At 42.1% G+C, this 18447-nt stretch overlaps 1 protein-coding gene and 1 non-coding gene across 9 annotated transcripts in view; one reads left to right on the top strand and one right to left on the bottom strand.

Moving 5' to 3' along the window:
- The window catches only part of KIAA1217 (KIAA1217 ortholog), a 349091-nt gene that overhangs the window by 122930 nt on the left and 207714 nt on the right, over nt 1–18447 (top strand). The gene's annotated exons all lie outside the window — the stretch shown is intronic.
- On the bottom strand, nt 9245–9317 carry TRNAG-UCC (transfer RNA glycine (anticodon UCC)). Its single transcript has one exon. It is a non-coding gene; the product is annotated as a tRNA-Gly (tRNA).

Consider the following 18447-nt stretch of genomic DNA (forward strand, 5'->3'; position numbering starts at 1 on the left):
GCCCTCTCTCGTTTCAGAGCACGGGCTCTCTTGCTTCAGTTCGCTGCTTCAGCAGTTGTGGCACGTGGGCTCAGCTGTTTCTCAGCCTGTGGAATCGAATCAGAGATCGAACCCATGTCCCCTGCCTTGGCAGGCAGACATGGGTTCTTAGCCAATAGACCGCTAGGGAAGCCCTAATGATCCTTTTGTTAACAAAAGGAGTTTATCCTGGCAGTGAACATTATTACCTACACTGGAATTCAGAGATGGCATAAGGATGTTTCTTGGATTCACCCTTCACTTGCTTGTCTGCAGTTCTGGTCTTTTTTGGTTTTTTTTTGGCCGCACTGGATCTTTGTTGCAGCACATGGACTCTCTAGTTGCTGTGTGCCACCTTAGTTGCCCCCCAGCATGTGGGATCTTAGTTCCCCGACCAGGGATCAAACCCGTGTCCTCTGCATTGGAAGGCAGAGTCTTAACCACTGGACCACCATCAAAGTTCCACAGTGGTCTTCTGCCTCTTTCTTTCCTAAGTTGTGTGCCATAGGCTCGAGTCTCCTTTGTATCTATACTATATATGTTAGCATTTTTCAGGATTGTCTCTCTCCCAGGCATCCCTTGGAGGCAGGCTGGTCCAGTTCCCAGGCCCACTCACGATGTTTCTAAGAGAACACTGTTGTTCTTTTTTCCTAGAACCCATCAACCCAGAATAAACAGAGGGTACCATTCCCAACCACCTCAGTGACTTACCCCACCTCTTCCTCAGAAGATTTACACAGGCATCTGTGGCTTTGAGAGAGAGGCCACTCTGTCTTCACCCTTCCAATGAAGTTGTAAAGAAAAGCTCCTTTGGTAATGCCAAGTAATTACACTCATATTTCTGTTTTAGATTTTGTTCATGCTCTAGGCAGTTTTGTTCCATTTATGCGTTTCATTGTCAATGAAACAGCATGTTCTCCAGCTAAGTACTTCCCTGAAAATTACTTGGTTTTCACTTACTTAGAGCTACTCAGGTAAAGGATAGGTCATCTTTGTAAGAGCTATAATGTTTTGTTTCACTTCACCAAATATATGTGTGTGTGTGTGTGTGTGTGTGTGTGTGTGTGTGGGTGGGTGGCTCAGATGGTAAAGAATCTGCTTGCAATGTGGGAGACTGGGTTTGATCTCTTGAGTCGGGAGATTTCCTGGAGAATGGAATGGCAACCCACTCCAGTATTCTTTGCCTGGAGATCTTCATGGACAGAGGAGCCTGGTTGGCTACAGTCCATGGGATCACAAGACCTCATGCATTCATATGTATATCATTGGGTTATATAGTTAAAGGGAATCTTGAACATAAGATGAACAGTGTTAAAAATAAGCTTGTATGCTCCTGAGAATGATCTAGAGAAAAGAAGGGTGTGATTGTAGGAGGGAAGAAACTGAACAAAGCCTTGGGATTTAGTGGGAGGCTTAGCCTTAGGAACAGAGACAGCTTTTCCGTCTTTCCAGCCAGGAAGGCATCATCTGTGGGCATGTAAATCTGGCGGATGAGGGTGAGAGGTGAGGTAGTTCTCACCTGTCAATGACACAGAAAGGGAGATGATCAGCTAAGAGTAAGAAGAGGATATTGGAAGTTTGAGGGGAGGAAAAAACCTCTATGAAATAGATTGTAATCTTGGAAAATAAAAAAGTAAAATTATGAGGAAAGCATAGAAGAATCATTTAGCAGAATTAAGTTTGAGATTTATGTTAAGGAAATTAAGGCCATTAAGCAGAGTTGTGTGAGGTTTTTTTTTTTTTTTTTCCCTTCCTTCCAGCAGTTTTAGCAGCTCAGTGGGAACCTGTATTTGTTTTGCATTTATTTTCTTTTTGGCTGTGCTGGGTCTTCGTTGTTGTGAGTAGGCTTTCTCTGGGTGCAGCAAGCAGGGGCTACTCTCTAGCTGTGGTGCATGGGCTTGTCTTGTTATAGAGCATGGGCTCTAGGGCACGTGAGCTCACTAGTTGTGGCACACGGCCTTCGTTGCCTTGCAGCACGTGGGAATCTTAGTTCCTGGATCAGGGATAGAACCCACGTCCCAGGCCTTGGCAGGCAGACTCTTAATCGCTGGACCACCAGGGAAGTCCTGACTGGAACTGTATGGGCTGCCAGACTAGTGCAGCAGAGGGTTGGGCAGATGAAGATATTGCAAGGAATCGCTCATGAAGCTGGACCGCAGAATCTCAATTGGGTGTGATGAAGTGGATGGTGGATTGAGATTGAAAGATAAGATTCCTCTTGGGTCAAGGATCATTGGAAAGTGTTTTTGATGGTTTCATCATTATGCCTTCAATCTGTATGACTGTGCACTGTTTAAACCATGCCCTATGTGGCCAAATGGTGGAGACGATGGATGTCCATAGATCCAATATCCAAATTCTCATATCAGGGAAAAGCTCGGGAGCATGATTTTTATTTAAAAGTCTCTGTTAGCAGTTGGAGAGATGACGAAAGTAGATTTATCATCCTTTTCTTTTTGATCTGTGTTGGGTCTCCATTGCGACAGGTCGGCTTCAGCTACAAGCATTGCTCAGTTGCCATGAGGCATGTGGGAATCTTACTTCTCTGATCAGGGATCGAATGTTCATCCCCTGTGCTGGAAGGTGGATTCTTAACCAGTGGACCACCAGGGAAATCCCTGTTTATCATCCTTCATTCACTTTGAAGCTAGTAATGTTTTTAAAGCTCAAATGTTTTTAATAAATGGAAAAAAATCTGTCCCTTTAAAAAATTTCTTTTTTACCCATTTGGAAAGCAAATCACAGTAAAGGTGAGAATTAATATCTAGTCCTCTGGAAATAATTTTTTAAAGTAAATCACATCCATTAGGGAAATTCAAAAAGTTCAAAAAGCATTAAAAAAAATCCCGTCCTACAGGTAGACAGAATTGAGTTTCTATCTTTTGACAAATCTCTTCTCTAGGGGATCTTCCGGACCCAGGAATAGAACTGGAGTCTCCTGCATTGCAGGTGGATTCTTTGACAGCTGAGCTACCAGGGAAAGCCCCTTTAAAATAGTAGTTTTTATTATTTAATGTCATTTTATTTGTAATGGCTATGTTTGTTAATTTTTTTAAGATATGAAATTATTATTGTTGTTAGACATTGAAATCTTTTCATGTGTATGAAATGATGACAACTCAGCAGTGAGCCCCAGGAACAAACTATTTAAGTTGTAAATATACCAATTAAAGGAGCCACAACTTACCCTAAGGCCTTGCAGGGAACATTGTTCCTATTTCAGCAAGTTCCAGGACTGTCTGGATGAAAGTTCCATTGTTAGCAGAGGTCCCCGACCCCCAGGCTGTGGACTGGTACTGGTCCTTGCCTGTTAGGAACTGGGCCGCACAGCAGGAGGTGGGCGGTGGGCAGGTGAATGAGAGGCTTCATGTGTACTTACAGCCGCTCCCCATCGCTCTCCCATCACCCCCAGATGGGACCGTCTAGCTGCAGGAAAACCAGCTCAGGGCTCCCACTGATTCTGCATTATGGTGAGTTGTATAATTATTTCATTATATATCATAATGTAAAAATAACAGAAATAAAGTGCCCAATAAATATGTGCTTGAATCATCCTGAAACTATTCCACAAAACTGGTCCCTGATGCCAAAAGGGTTGGGGACAGCTGATTATAAGGACTTTGAATACCTGAGACAGTAAAGGGACCTTACTTTACATTCACTTTTTACTTCTTTATCTTTTCCATCAAGCTGTTTCATCAGTTGGATTGATGCTGTTAGATTTTGTAAGTTGGAAATTTTCCTTCCTATAAGCTGTTATCTTACAAATCTTCAGGAGCTTGAAATTAACATTTTATAGGTGAGAACCTTAAATCACAAAAATTCTACTTGCTTCCTCTACCCTTTCCCCAGTTAAGAATTAAAAGGAGTGCTACTTTTTTTTTTTTTTTTTTTGAATGGTGGAATATTTTGGTCTAGCTCATGCCATACAAATACTTATGAGAGCTTAGTTTGAGCAAATCTGACAAAAGCTTTGTAAGGTGTTGTACTTATCTAATTCATTTTTTTCCAGCGAGCTCTAACATTTCTCAAATGTAAAAGTGTGAAGGGCATGGTTACCAAAAACAAATAGATGTGAACAGGGCTGTGTTATTAAATGTCATACTTCTTGATTTGTTGGTCATGTATTATCTCAAACAAAAAAGGATTTTCCTGCTCTTCTGTTTTTTGCATTTTTGAAAATGGGCTGTCGACAAACTGGTTTGTGGCATTCTTATTTTGCAGTGAGGAGGAAATGGAAATAAATAGAAACGATTTGGTTCCTCTCCCAATTTTATGAATTAATACAGGTTCTCAAAATTCTCTTACGTAAGGAAGGGTACAGTTGAAATAGAATGGTGTTTTGTGGGTAACCAGTGAAGAGAGTCGGAGAAGGCAATGGCACCCCACTCCAGTACTCTTGCCTGGAAAATCCCATAGACGGAGGAGCCTGGTGGGCTGCAGTCCATGGGGTCACTAAGAATCGGACATGACTGAGCGACTTCTCTTTCACTTTCATGCATTGAAGAAGGAAATGGCAACCTACTCCAGTGTTCTTGGCCTGGAGAATCCCAGGGACGGGGGAGCCTGGTGGGCTGCTGTCTATGGAGTCGCACAGAATCAGACACGACTAAAGCGACTTAGCAGCAGCAGCAGCAGCAGGGAAGAGAGTGATGTGCAACAGCTGATGGTGTGTTAATGATGCTTAATAATTTTAAGCAGAGTAAGATGGCAAATTCTTGTCCACATTGGAACTGTTTTGTGCATACCACTTTTAGACTTCCTTTCATTGGTTATATTTGTTTCTTGACATTTCAAGATAGCATAGAAAGTTTGGTTTTTGTTTTCTGAAAGATGAAAAGTGCAGACTCATTGCATTTATTTAAGAACGGATGCAAGCTAGTGGTAGTCTTCTAAATTGATATCGCTTCTTCTTTGGTGAGAACTAGCCTAGGTATTGTCAGAATTTTATTTATTTTAAAAAATATTTATTTATTTGGCCACGCCGAGTCTTAGATGTTGCATGCAGGATCTCCTATCTTCATGACTGTATGTGAAGTCTTAGTTTCGGCATGTGGGATCTAGTTCCCTGAAAGTGAAATTGAAGTCACTCAGTTGTGTCCGACTCTTTGCAACCCCGTGGACTGTAGCCCACCAGGCTCCTCCGTCCATGGGATTCTCCAGGCAAGAATACTGGAGTGGGTTGCCATTTCCTTCTCCAGGGGATCTTCCCAATCCAGGGATCGAATCCAGGTCTCCCACATTGCAGGCAGATGCTTTAACCGCTGAGCCACCAGGGGAGCCCCTAGTTCTCTGAGCAGGGATCAAATCTGGGCCCTCTGCGTTGGGAGGATGGTCTTGGCCACTGAACCACCAAGCAAGTCCCTTGTCAGCATTTTTCAAAAAACCTTTCATGGGTGTTATCTTCACAAGGCAAAGTAAGATGCCAGTTATTGATGTTTCATAAGTACTAGCTCGACAGACTTGCATCACTGTGATACCCAGTTCTGGCATATCAAGAAAGTGAGATGTTTAGCAGTCTTTCCTAAAATGTGGTTACATGTGTGATTTTTAATTTTGTTTTTTTGCTATTTTCTTAATTTGCGTAAAACTCCCCTTTCAGTATAAATGTAAGGGAATTGCTCACTGAGTCCTCCATGCTTTACATATTATTATGTACTAATACCTCTCAAGACCCGTTTTTTAAAAAAAGACTTTTGGCCACACCACATGGGATGAGTTTGAGTAAACTCCAGGAGATGGTGAAGGATAGGAAAGCCTGGAATGCTATAGTCCACGGGGTCGCAGAGTCAGACGCACCTGAGCAGCTGAATAACAACAGCAACATGGCATGTGGGCTCTTAGGCCCTGAGTAGGGATCAGACCCGTGTCCACTGTATTGGAAGGTGGAGTCTTAACCGCTGGACTGCTGGGGCAGTCCCAAATACCCTCTGTTTTTTAGTTACTTTTGTTTTGATTCCCATTTCACTGATGAAGAAAGAGAGGCACAGCAGGTGTATATAACTTGCCTGGGATCAGAACAAACAAATGGCAGAGCCAGGATTGAACCCCTAGTCCCGAAGAGTGTAGTCTTAGGTCTATATATTGTATCTTCTTCAGTTCCAGCGTTCTGGGGCCTGATGTTCTCCGTCTGCTGCATGTGGTCCTGGTGCCCTCTGTCCTGGAATGTTAGTCATCTTTGTGTGTGACCCTGTGACGCCTGATTGGGACCCAAACTGGGGCCACTGAGCAGTCAAACAGCTCTATTAACAGAGATGTCAGTGTCCTTATTTTTTATTTACTAGGAATAAATGAGTACTTGATATCCTGTTTTCAAATTTCCATGACTGTATCCCTCTTCTCTTCATAGCTACAAAATGTCCTCAGGAACAGTGCAATTAAATATAGCTTTGTCTCTTTATTTTTGAGACCCACATTTATGTCTCTATTCATAGCTTGTCTTAGGACCTCTGTGATTCCATGTGCTGAACTGGTCTCCGTATATATCTCTGTATAAGCTGGGGTCTCAGTTTTGTTAATTGAATTTGCAGCGTGAGATAGGAAATCACTGTCCTTTTGTATGTATCTTTCCAAGATTCAAAGCTAATGGTATTGTTTGATAGGATTCACTAATAGCACTGTTATGATTTATAACATATTCATTCATACTGTATTAAACTATCCATCCCTTTGTGCTTGTTACTCAGAGGAAAGTAAGACTTCTTGTACTCTTAATGAGAAAAATCTCTTCTCTGGGTAAAACCCTATAGAGTACTCCCCTTGTCCTAGAGCCAAAGAAGAAAAATAAATTGTCTTAAGATGTAAGAACATCTCTTGTTGGGTAATTAGCCCTTTACAGACCTAAGGGAGCAGTGATAGAGTGTCCGCTCTGATGGAAGCTGAGTGTAAACACTCCTGTATTTAGCAAACCAGATGTTATTTAACTTCTCTGAGCCTTCATCTTCTCACCAGTTAATTAAGATTAAGAATACTTATGATACTGGCTTTATTGACATCTAAGTATATTCATATAATGTAGTTAGTGCTGTGCCTTTCTCCCAGTGTAGGCACTCAATAAGAGGTAATTATTTGATTACTGAATATTAATATGCTACCAAAAGGATCTTGAGCAGGTTTGGAGAATAAGCCATTAGCTAGCAAAGAAATAATAATGGAAAATGCACTTAGGCAAATGCACTAAGCGAGTGTGGTTTCATGGATTTGCATAAACTATAGGAAATACTTTTAAAAAATAAGAAAAAATAAGGGTAAAAGAATCTCTCTTGTTGACTTAAGGCCTTGTTTGATTTGTCTCATGTATAACTTACATGAGACTCAAAAGCATGGACTGTTTTAAGAATAACTAGGAACTTAAAAGTAAGGCTGTTTGACCCCTTGAACAATTCTTTTAGTGACTTAAGAAGATATAAACGGAGGTCATCAGTCAGGAAGCGCATAGTTTCCAAAGAAACTTTTTAGAAAAGGCGAAGGGAACCCTTCCAAGGAATCCTGATGCAGATCTCTCATTTAAGAGAAGAGGAGTGCAGGCTTTCTGAACCTCTGACCCTGTCATCTATCTGGGTGGTGTCAGGGGTCTCCTTGCCCTCTTCTGCCTTATGGATCCAAATCAACTCCTAGAGAAACAGCGGGGTTGTTTTAGAGAAGAAAGCAGAAAAGTCCATGAAGATGCCTGTTACAAACGTAGCATTAGATGTGTGTCTGATTGTGAAAGACGTTAGTCTTAGGATCTTCAGTGGCTAAGCAACAGCAGTATTATACTCTTGAATTTGTGAAAGTGGATTTCAGGTATTTACGAGGAAACTCTCACTACAGAGGTTGAGTAGAAAAAGACAGGAGAATCCTGCGGTCCCGACTGTGCTTTAATGAAACTTAGGTACAGGAAACAACAAGAGGCGAGTCTCAGGAAGGTAGGGAAGGCAGGAGGAAACCCAATGGGATGAACAGAGAAGTGCTTGAATAGCTGAGACTTGAACAGGAATGCTGTGCCAAGCAGAGGCCTGGCAGAGGGCCCAGGAGGAGGACAAAGAAACAGCAGCAGAGCTCGAGCAGGAAATGAGAAGCAACTTTCAAAAACACATCGAGGGGGACCTTCTTTAAGTACATCAGAAATAACAAGACAGGGAAATGTTGTTTCTTTGTTCCCCAGAGGAAGGAGTTGGTTTTAAATGACAGCGATAGGGCAAGTTGTCTACCTTTCCCCCTGCATAGAAGTATAACTTCATTGTTTTAGTAGAATCTGGTAGTATTGAGCGGGAGTAGGGAACATTATCAGAAGAGCTGGAGGAAGGCTCTGTTAGCAGGCTGCATGTGTGTGTGTGTGTGTGTGTGTGTGTGTGTGTGTGTGTGTTTGTATTGTTGCTTGTGGGTCTAGTTCCCTGAACAGGGATGGAACCTGGGCCCCCTGCATTTGGAGCTCGGTGCCTTCGCCACCGGACTACCAGTGGAGTCCCACAGGTGATTAGTTTTCACTACACAAATCTTGAGCTAAGTGGCTACCCGTCAGAGCATATTGAAAGTGTGTTTACATAGGAACTGATGTTCTTGGTGGAATGGGTAAAAAGGGTCATAGTGAGACAGTTAATAAGTGATCAGTACTAGATCCAGTGCTGATTCAAAATGTTCTATAACCTGTAAGATGTGCAGGAAACACAGAACATGACCAGGCTGCTGGTGGGAATGGGGAGAAGGGAGCGATTTAGGTCAGGATGGTCTTGGCCATTTGGGAGGCATGGTTATAAATGAAGTAGTGGAAGATAAGGTCAGGGAAGAAGGGTAGGGGGCATAGGAGAATACTTGCATTTTCATATGTAGCATCATGATGGTCCTGATTTGAATGCATGCTTAGAAGGTATACATTTTGAGTTTATCTGATGGTTTGTTTTTTACCCAAAGCAGTGTTGAGTTGGTTTCTTTCTGAGCCCTGCACGTTGCCTTTTTTTCTGGGCCAACTACCCTCTAAGAATAGTTTAAGAGAAGGTCTTGAAGGTATAAAGCTCAAAATCAGTAGGCCAACCTGCAAGATCAGGTAACAGAGGACCTTGTAGTAAGTTCAGGTCTTAGCCTTGGGTAAGCAAGGATCTAGTCTTAGCTCTACAATAAGAGTGAAGTCATTGAAAAGAATCATAAGGATGGTTAACAAACTGGGAAAAATAAAGTGCCCAGGTGAAACAAAACTTGAATAAAGTGACTTTTTTTTTTAAATTTTTTTGGCCTGCCAGGATCTTAATTCCCTGATTAGGGATTGAACCCACACCCCCTGCGTTGGAAGCACAGAGTCTTAACCATTGGACCATCAGGGAAGTCCCCAGTGATAAGTTATTAATGTTAAGTACCTGAAGGACTTTTTTAAAAAGCCACATTAGTGATATGTTTTATATTTCTTCTGATGAAAAGGAGGGCAAAGACTTACCTGAATAAAGGATTTGGAATAGATTTAAAGATTGTATGACCCTTATAAAATGTTGAGATAAGGTTGTGAGGAACAATGTATGTTTCCTTCTAAGAGATCTTTAAAAGTATGAGCAATTGTATTTTGGGGATGAGTACATTTGATACATTTATAAAATGTTTGACTTTGGATATTAACTAGGCGGTGAAGGAGATGAACCTTGGGATTGCTTTCAACTGAGTGTATTTTTTAAAATTTTTTTTTATTAATTTATTTGTCTGTGCCAGGTCTTACTTGCAGCACACGGGATGTTTGATCTGTTTTGCAGCACTTGGGCCCTTCAGTTGTGGCGTTCTGACTCTTAGCTGAGGCATATGGAACCTAGTTCCCTGATCAGGGATTGAACCCAGGCCCCCTGCATTGGGAGCATGGAGTCTGGACACCAGGGAAGTCCTGTATATGTTTGTATTGGTTCTATTGGCATTTTCCTCTTCCTGCTACAGCTGTGTGTTTAGCTGCCTTCTAATGGCTATGTAATTCCTTTCTGGTAGTATTTATAAGCTTTTATTATATTTGTTTGCTCAATTAACAGTTTCCTTGATGCCTCTCAGCTCTGTAAATGGACAAAGTCTATCTTGTTCACCATCGTGACTTCAGTTCCAACCCATTACCTGGCAAGCAGTTATAATGTTTGTAGAATGAATGATAACGTGGAATGAAGTATGACTTAGGTTGTGGGCTTAGAAGGTTGTCATTTTTAGAATGATTTGTTTAGAGGCTCAGTTCAGTTCAGTCTCTCACTTGCATCCAACTCTGCTACCCCATGGACTGCAGAGGCTAGAATATCACTAAAATGGATTTCCTGATCTTGAGCGTTTTGTTGAAGGCCTGTTGCTGAAATTGTCTGTCATTTGAATCAAAAGATGTCCTCTCTAATCATCTTGTGAAATGTAAATGGGATCCACACAACTGTACTTGAATGTCCCTAACCACATTATTCATAATTAACAAAGAGTGGAAATAATCCAAATGTCCATTAATGAATGAATGAATAAATAAAGAGTGGTATCTCTACATGACTTAGCAACTAAACAACAGCAGCAATACAGTGGGATAGTATTTGGCAATAAAAAGGAATGAAGTATTGATACATGTTACATCATGGATATATTTTGAAAAAATTATGCTACTCAGAGAGAATCACATATTCTATGATTCTGCTTAACTGTGAAATGTCCAAAACAGGCAAATGCACAGAGATAAAAGGTAAACTGGTAGTTGCCTAGGGCTGAGAAAGTTAAGAGGAGATGGGAAGTGAATGCTAGTAGGCGTGAGGTTTCTGAATATGACTGCCATCGTGGTTGTCCAACCCTGTGAATATTCTAAATACCATTAAATTGTGTACCTTTGCTTTGCAGTTTTTTTAAAAAGATGAGTACTATGTACTGAAGTTTAAAAAAATATTTATTTTTGTATGTACTTAGTTTTGGCTGTGTCAGGTCTTAGAAGCAGCACTCAGGATCTTTGCTGCAGCTCATGGGCTTTTCTCTAGTTGAAGCTTGCAGGCTCAGTAGTTGTGGCTTAACAGCTTAGTAATTCTTCAAAGCCCACCAGGGATGGCACCTGTGTCCCCTGCATTGGAAGCTGGATTCTTAACCACTGGACCACCAAGGAAGTCCTTTTTTTCTGCAATTTTTACAGCCTTATTTATTTATTTTTAGAAATATAATTGATTTATCATATTATATTCGTACAACATAGTCATTCAATATTTTTATAGGTTGTACTTCATTTAAAGTTATTATAAAATATTGGGTACATTTTCTGTGCCCAGGTGTATACTCTAGGGGTTTGTTGTTGCTGTTGTTGCTTTGGCCACGCCACGTGGCATTCAGGGTCTTAGTTCCCCAACCAGGAATTAAACTCCTGCCCCCTGCAGCTCAGAGACTTAACCACCACACCTCCAGGGAAGTCCCCAGTTGTACACTTTAAATGAGTGCACTCCTATTGCCAGTCACCCTGCTAATAGACCCTAGCGAGAAGAGAACATTAAGAACACTTTCAGACAGTAGAAAATTCAGTTCTTTTTTCTACTGTCCGGTTTTGCCTTTGGCCAAGGGTATCTAAACAATTAGGGTTTCCCAGGTGGTGCTAGTGGTAAAGAACCTGGCTGCTGTTGCAGGAGACACAAGGGAAGAGGGTTTGATTCCTGGGTTGGGAAGATCCCCTAGAGGAGGGTATGGCACCCCGCTCCAGTACTCTTGCCTGGAAGCTCCCAGGGATGGAGGAGCCTGGTAGGCTGCAGTCCATGGGGTCGCTAAGTCAGACACAACTGAGCGACTTCACTTTCACTTTTCACTTTCATGCATTGGAGAAAGAAATGGCAACCCACTCCAGTGTTCTTGCCTGGAGAATCCCAGGGACGGGGGAGCCTGGTGGGCTGCCATCTATGGGGTCGCACAGAGTCGGACATGACTGAAGCGACTTAGCAGCAGCAGCAGCAGGGGCCTGGCAGGCTACAGTCCTTTGGGGTGCAAAAGAGTTGGACAATACTGAAGCAACTGAGCGCAGCACTGCACACAGCATCTAAGAATTATATTTGACAAACACTTTTTTTTTTACAAAACAAGCAGTGTAGGGTCTTCGCTGTTGTGCTTTAGAAAGGGTGCAGACCTTCTAACCCTGCACGTAGCACAGAGGATCTTCAGTGTGGATTTCTGTGTCTGTGTCACCCTTTACAACATGGACAAGGGTACTGTGACCCCATCCAGTTCAGTACTGCGTTCATGTTGATTCACCCAGGACCTGGCACGGGGTAGGAGGACCACATTGTTTATTGCACTATCTATGGTTGCAGCCATGAAATGAAAAGACGGTTACTCCTTGGAAGGAAAGTTATGACCAACCTAGATAGCATATTCAAAAGCAGAGATATTACCTTGCCAACAAAGGTCCTTCTAGTCAAGGCTATGGTTTTTCCAGTGGTCATGTATGGATGTGAGAGTTGGACTGTGAAGAAGGCTGAGTGCCGAAGAATTGATGCTTTTGAACTGTGGTGTTGGAGAAGACTCTTGAGAGTCCCTTGGACTGCAAGGAGATCCAACCCGTCCATTCTAAAGGAGATCAGTCCTGGGTGTTCTTTGGAAAGACTGATGCTAAAGCTGAAACTCCAATACTTTGGCCACCTGATGCGAAGAGTTGACTCATTGGAAAAGACGCTGATGCTGGGAGGGATTGGGGGTAGGAGGAGAAGGGGACGACCGAGGATGAGATGGCTGGATGGCATCACCGCCTCGATGGATATGAGTTTGGGTGAATTCTGGGAGTTGGTGATGGACAGGGAGGCCTGGCGTGCTGCGATTCATGGGGTCACAAAGAGTCGGACACGACTGAGTGACTTAACTGAACTGAGCTGATAGTTAAATATAAAGCGCTGGGCAGGTTTTGCTTTCAGACAAGGTACAGACTCTGTTTTGAGTTTGACAGAGTTGCTTGCTTAGAAAATGCTTTTTAAAAATTTTCTATTGAAACGATTTTCAACAAGAATTCCAAGACTGTTCAATGAGGAAAGGACGGTCTTCAGCAAATGAGACTGAGAAATACTGCATGATTCCAACTCACAGGAGATTCCTAGAGTGGTCGGTCACATTCCTAGAGACAGGAAGTGAAACAGTGGTTACCAGAGACTAGGGGGAAAGGGGTGTGGGGAGTTGCTGATTAAAGGGTCCAGTTTCACTGGGGAAAGCTGAAAAAGATACAGCTGATGCACAACAGCACAAATGTACTTAATGCCAAAACTGAACACTTAAAGTGGTCAAAATGGTAAATTTTATGTAATGGAATTTGCCACAATAAAAGTATTATTTTCAAAAAATAGAAAATATTATTTTCAAATGAGAACATTTACGTGTTCAGACAAAGGCTGCCAAAGAAGTTCCCATGTCACCTGTCCCACCGTAAATATCCTCAATTTCTTCCTCTAGAACATAGCAAGCACAGTAAGCATTGCCTCACTTAGGTTCTTTCACAGCTTTTACTCCAAATTACTCAGTGACCCAACCAGTAATTGCCAACATTTTCAACAGTGCTTTACTCACTATTGTAAAAACTGTGGGATTTGTTAGTCATCATCTGGACCAGACTCTGGGAGATTCCATAGTGTGGTTTCGTTTCTGTTATTAGTGCTCTACTGAATTTTCACTAATTTATTCCTTCCAGTAATTTAAAAATATATTTATAAGAAATGCATTTTTGAAAGATAATACCACATCTCATAAGCTCTTTCTTACTAGAAATCAAAGACTTCCTGATAATGATGGAGTGCCTTTTTGATGCTTGGAAAGGGGTCTGGAAAATGGATGCTGTGTATCCATTATTTCTTCCATGACCTATGGACTTGGGTTGGACTTGGGTTGGACTGTCCATGCATGCCTCACTTTGGGGGAGCAAGAGACATAGCAATTGGTTAATCTGCAGACTTCACATTTTTCATTTGCCTTTTTCCTAGACTTTTTGCCATTTCCAGCAATGAATAGGACATTTTTAGAAAACTCTTAAAATGTTTTCTAAATTTAAGTGAGGAGGTCTAGAGGACAACCAACAAATGTTGAATCCAGCCTTATAGTCTTCAGAAGTGAGGCATAGTCTTTGTCCCCAGTGTGGGTCATTTTCTAGGTTCTTCTGTCAAGGATTCTTTCAGGGACCTTCCCAGGAGATTCTAGTGTCCAAAATACAAGACCTTCGTCTGTACCTTTCAGAACACCTGGGCTCCCCTGGTGGCTCAGATGATAAAGAATTTGCCTGCAATTCGAGAGACCTGGGTTCAGTCCCTGAGTCAGAAAGATCCCCTGGAGAAGGAAATGGCAACCCACTCCAGTATTCTTGCCTAGAAAATTCCATTGACAGAGGAGCCTGGCAGGCTATAGTCCATGAGGTCTCGAAGAGTCAGACACGAATGAGCAACTTTCACTTTCGCCTTCTTTCAGAACACTCACCATCTCATTATGAAACTTACAGCAACCTTCTTAGCCTGCGTCCCTCAATCCTAAGGATCACATCTAAATGGCAGTGAAGTGAATGACTTCAGTGGCCCTTTCTTTCTGGAGGACAGAGAGAGACTCTGCAAGTCCTGTAGGATGTGCCCATGCTGGAAAGAACCTCATGAAATTATTCATGCCTTCAAGCTGGGCTGAGTTTAATCCTTCAGAGAGAGGCAACTGTCAAGTGTTTCAGATGTTGAGCATACTTTATCATTTTGACCTGAATGCTCAAGGCATTCCTCTGTGTCTAACCTAAAACTGGTTTGAAGTGGGATTTCTTTTCACATAGTATAAATTTATATATTCTTCCTGGCTGTAGAAATAATGCATGTTCCTTTTAAATGGTTGTCAGTTTAAGATATTTTAAGTTTATTTCCTAGATTCTTTTCTTGTGGCTTTGAAATTGAGACAAAATTGATTCTTATGATACAAATAACTCTTAAGGAAGAGTAATTTCATCATAACAGAATCATGTAGAAACTCTTTTATAAGGACGTCTAGAAAAATGTAAACCAATATATCTAGCATAAATTCCATTTACGTGGAGAAGGAAAACTTTGAGTCCCAGTGACACATTTAGATCCAGGTTGGTGCCTGAACCAGCCTTTTAAAGCAAATTTTCAAGCTTGATTTCCTTATCTATAAATTGAAGAAACACATTTTTCTCAGGATTGTGTAAACTGAATATAATGTTACATGTGAAAGACCCTGATAGGAATCAGGTACACAGAGTAGCTTCCCAGATAATCCTTTGTCTTCCCATACCTTCTCCATCTCTTCCTAACTTCTTCTTCTATTGTTTTTTTAAACAGATATTATCCCTTGTTAGACATCTCTCTCTCTCTCTTTTTTTAATATTTATTTGTTTATTTGACTGCACTGGGTTGGGACATGTGAATTCTTAGTTGAGGCATGTGGGCTCTATTAATTTCCTGACCAGGGATTGAACCTGGGCCCTCTGCATTGGGAACGTGGAGTCTTAGCCACTGGACCACCAGGGAAGTCTCTAGATATCTCTTTATGAGCACAGAAAATATGTTTTTTTCTTGATTGTAACATTGCAGTTCAGTCATGGGAGATATTTTTCCCCTTTGGGGCATTGCCACCCAGTTTTTGTCCATTCAAAAATATCTTCATCATAGTCCATTAGTCACTGCATGTGTGTGCTCTTAGCCGTGGCTGACTCTCTGTGACCCTTCGCCTGACCCGCCAGGCTTATGTGTCTGTGGGATTTTCCAGGCAAGAATACTGGAGTGGGTTGCCATTTCCTATTCCAGGGAATATTCCCGACTTAGAGATCAAACCCACGTCTCCCTTGTCTCCCGCATTAGCAGGCAGATTCTTTGCCATTATGCCACCTGGGAAGCCGCTCATTAGTTATTACCTAAATCTAAAATTTCAATTTAGGGACTTCGCTGGCAGCACAGTAGTTAAGACGCTATGCTGCCACTGCAGGGAGCACAGGTTTGATCGCTGGTGGGGGAACTAAGATTTGGCCCAGCCGAAATAAATAAATCAATTATTTAAATAAATAAATAAAATTTAAAGAAAATTAGCCTTCTAAGTGGAAAGAAATCCTGTGCCATCCTTTGTAAAGGATTTTCTCTCTTACTCTCAAAGTAGCATGTTTAGGGCTTGACTTCAGCCTTCCATGGACCTATTGAGTGAGTCGGTTCAGAAGCTAGCAAACTCCCAGGTAAGATGATACTCAGGAATTCTGGTATTATTTGTATCAGTAACCAGGAACCAGGTAACATGCTTTACCTGTGTTTCAAGTCTAATTTCACAGCTCTCCACTGGGTATTATCACTATTTTAGAGGAAAGAAAGTGAAGATCCTAAGAGGCCAGTCCATTCACACAGGATGGCACACTGAGAATGTTCTAGACCAGGGTTGCACCAGGGCTGCCTGAGTCTTTCAGTATTTTCCACAGTTTGATTGCATTTAGGGGTCATGACTTGGAGAAAGAAATGGCAACCCACTCCAGTACTCTTGCCTAGAGAATTCCATGGACAGAAGAGCCTGGTGGGCTGCCGTCTATGGGGTTGCACAGAATCAAACATGACTGAAGCGACTTAGCAGTAGCAGCAGGGGTCATAACTGTGTGGAGGCTATCCTGCATGACTATCTCTTGACAGGCAGGATAACAGGATCCCACCAAAGCCAGTGTTCATCTCACAGGGCAGTCTCTCCTTTCCTCTGATGCCGTCTTCTCTCCACTCTCCCTGCTTGCCATGATAATAGGGTGACTGATGACAATGTGTTCATCAGAGTAGCTAATTCCAAGGATTCATAGTATCATGATATCAGTAAAAAGACTGCTTTATCGGTTGTGCAGTTCTATGTGGAAGGAAAGGAGAATCTATGCGACTTCCCTGGTGGTCCAGTGGCTAAGACTCCACGCTTTCAATACAGCAGCTCGGGTTCGATCCCTCGTCAGGGAACTTGACCCCACATGACTGAACTAAGCCTGCATGCCACAATTAAGACTCAGCACAGCCAAAAAATAATTCACAAATAATAATAATTTTTTTTAAATGAGAAGAATGAAAGGAGAGCCTAATTAGGACTTGATCTCTAGGCCTTTGGGGGTCCAGGAGGAAAGGAGTCTGCCTGGTTTGGCTTCTGTCCTGGAGAAGCATGAGCTCAACCACAAGGGCTGTGTTATTTCGTCCCAACTCCCATCTCTCCCCTCCCATCCCCATGGCAACCACCGCAGGGCTGAGGTCAGGCCAGTCTCCTCTGACCCAAACAGGAGAAATCTTGTTTGGCGAAATTTATTCCTGGGAGTCTTCTTTGGCCTTAAGCTGCCACCAGAAAAACTCTCCAGACAGCACCCTCTGTCATTGAGTTCACTATCTCATATTTAGTTGACTGTTCTTTTCTTCTGTGATATCCATCTTACAAGGAATCATAGGCTTTGCTTGGAAATTATTTTCAAGTAAGCAGAAGTATCTAACCATTCAATCCAGCTTGTTAGTGGCAGGAATATTCGTTGCCTGTGTGTGTGAAAGAGACTGTGAAAATGTGTCTGACGCATGTTACTTGGAGAGAGTTCTCTGTCATCTAATCCATCAAAATGCAAATCCTCTGATCTGATTGCTTTACTTTTTCCTAACTGTGTATATGTGTTATGCTCAGTAGGCTGCCAAGTCCATATGAATTAGCACTGCTTGTTATCTTTTTCCTTCTCCTGTCAAAATAACCAGCCATCATTATGCAAAAGAAATGCATTCTTCCTGGGCTAAAGTGGGGCTCAGTGCCCCAACTTACAAATTAACGTTTTCTTTCTGGAAGCATTCTGTCATCATACGCAATAGGATTCCCTCATGTCTTGTGCATGTTGGCAAAATCTTTTAACTCTAGTTGAACTGACAGTCATGAGATGGCTTGGAAGGTTGTCATGCCAAGGTGATTACTCCTCCTCTATTCCTAAAAGAGACTTCACAGAGTTGTTTTTAAATTGTATTTAAATCACTATCTGGAGTTGAATTCTTTTGCTTTTCTTTTCAGTGAGACTGGATGTTTATCTCAGTGCTTCCACTTCTAGATAAGTATAGCTTCTCCCTTATCTGAACCCAACACTCCTGGGAAAACTTTAGGGAATTAAATCAGGAAAACAAACTATGCCTGCTCATGCTCAGTCATGTCCAGTTCTTTGTGACCCCCATGGACTGTAGCCTGCCAGGCTCCTCGGTCCGTGGGATTTTCCAGACAAGAATACTGCAGTGGGTTGCCATGCCCTCCTCTAGGGAATCTTCCTAACCCAGGAATCAAACCCACGTCTCTTGCGTCTCCTGCATTGGCAGACAGGTTCTTTACCACTGTCGCCACCTGGGAAGCCCAGCTGTGAGGTAGGTACATGGTAAAGTCTTCCAATGGTGCCTGAAGCCATGTGAACACCCACAAAATTAAAAGCTTCTGCCTTCAATTCTCAGTTCCTCTCCTAAAAGTAACTATTGTTCATCTCTTGTTGCGTCCTTTCTAAAGGTGGAATGTGCG

This window comes from Budorcas taxicolor, chromosome 13, assembly GCF_023091745.1.
Source record: "Budorcas taxicolor isolate Tak-1 chromosome 13, Takin1.1, whole genome shotgun sequence".
Classification (NCBI taxonomy): Eukaryota; Metazoa; Chordata; class Mammalia; order Artiodactyla; family Bovidae; genus Budorcas; species Budorcas taxicolor.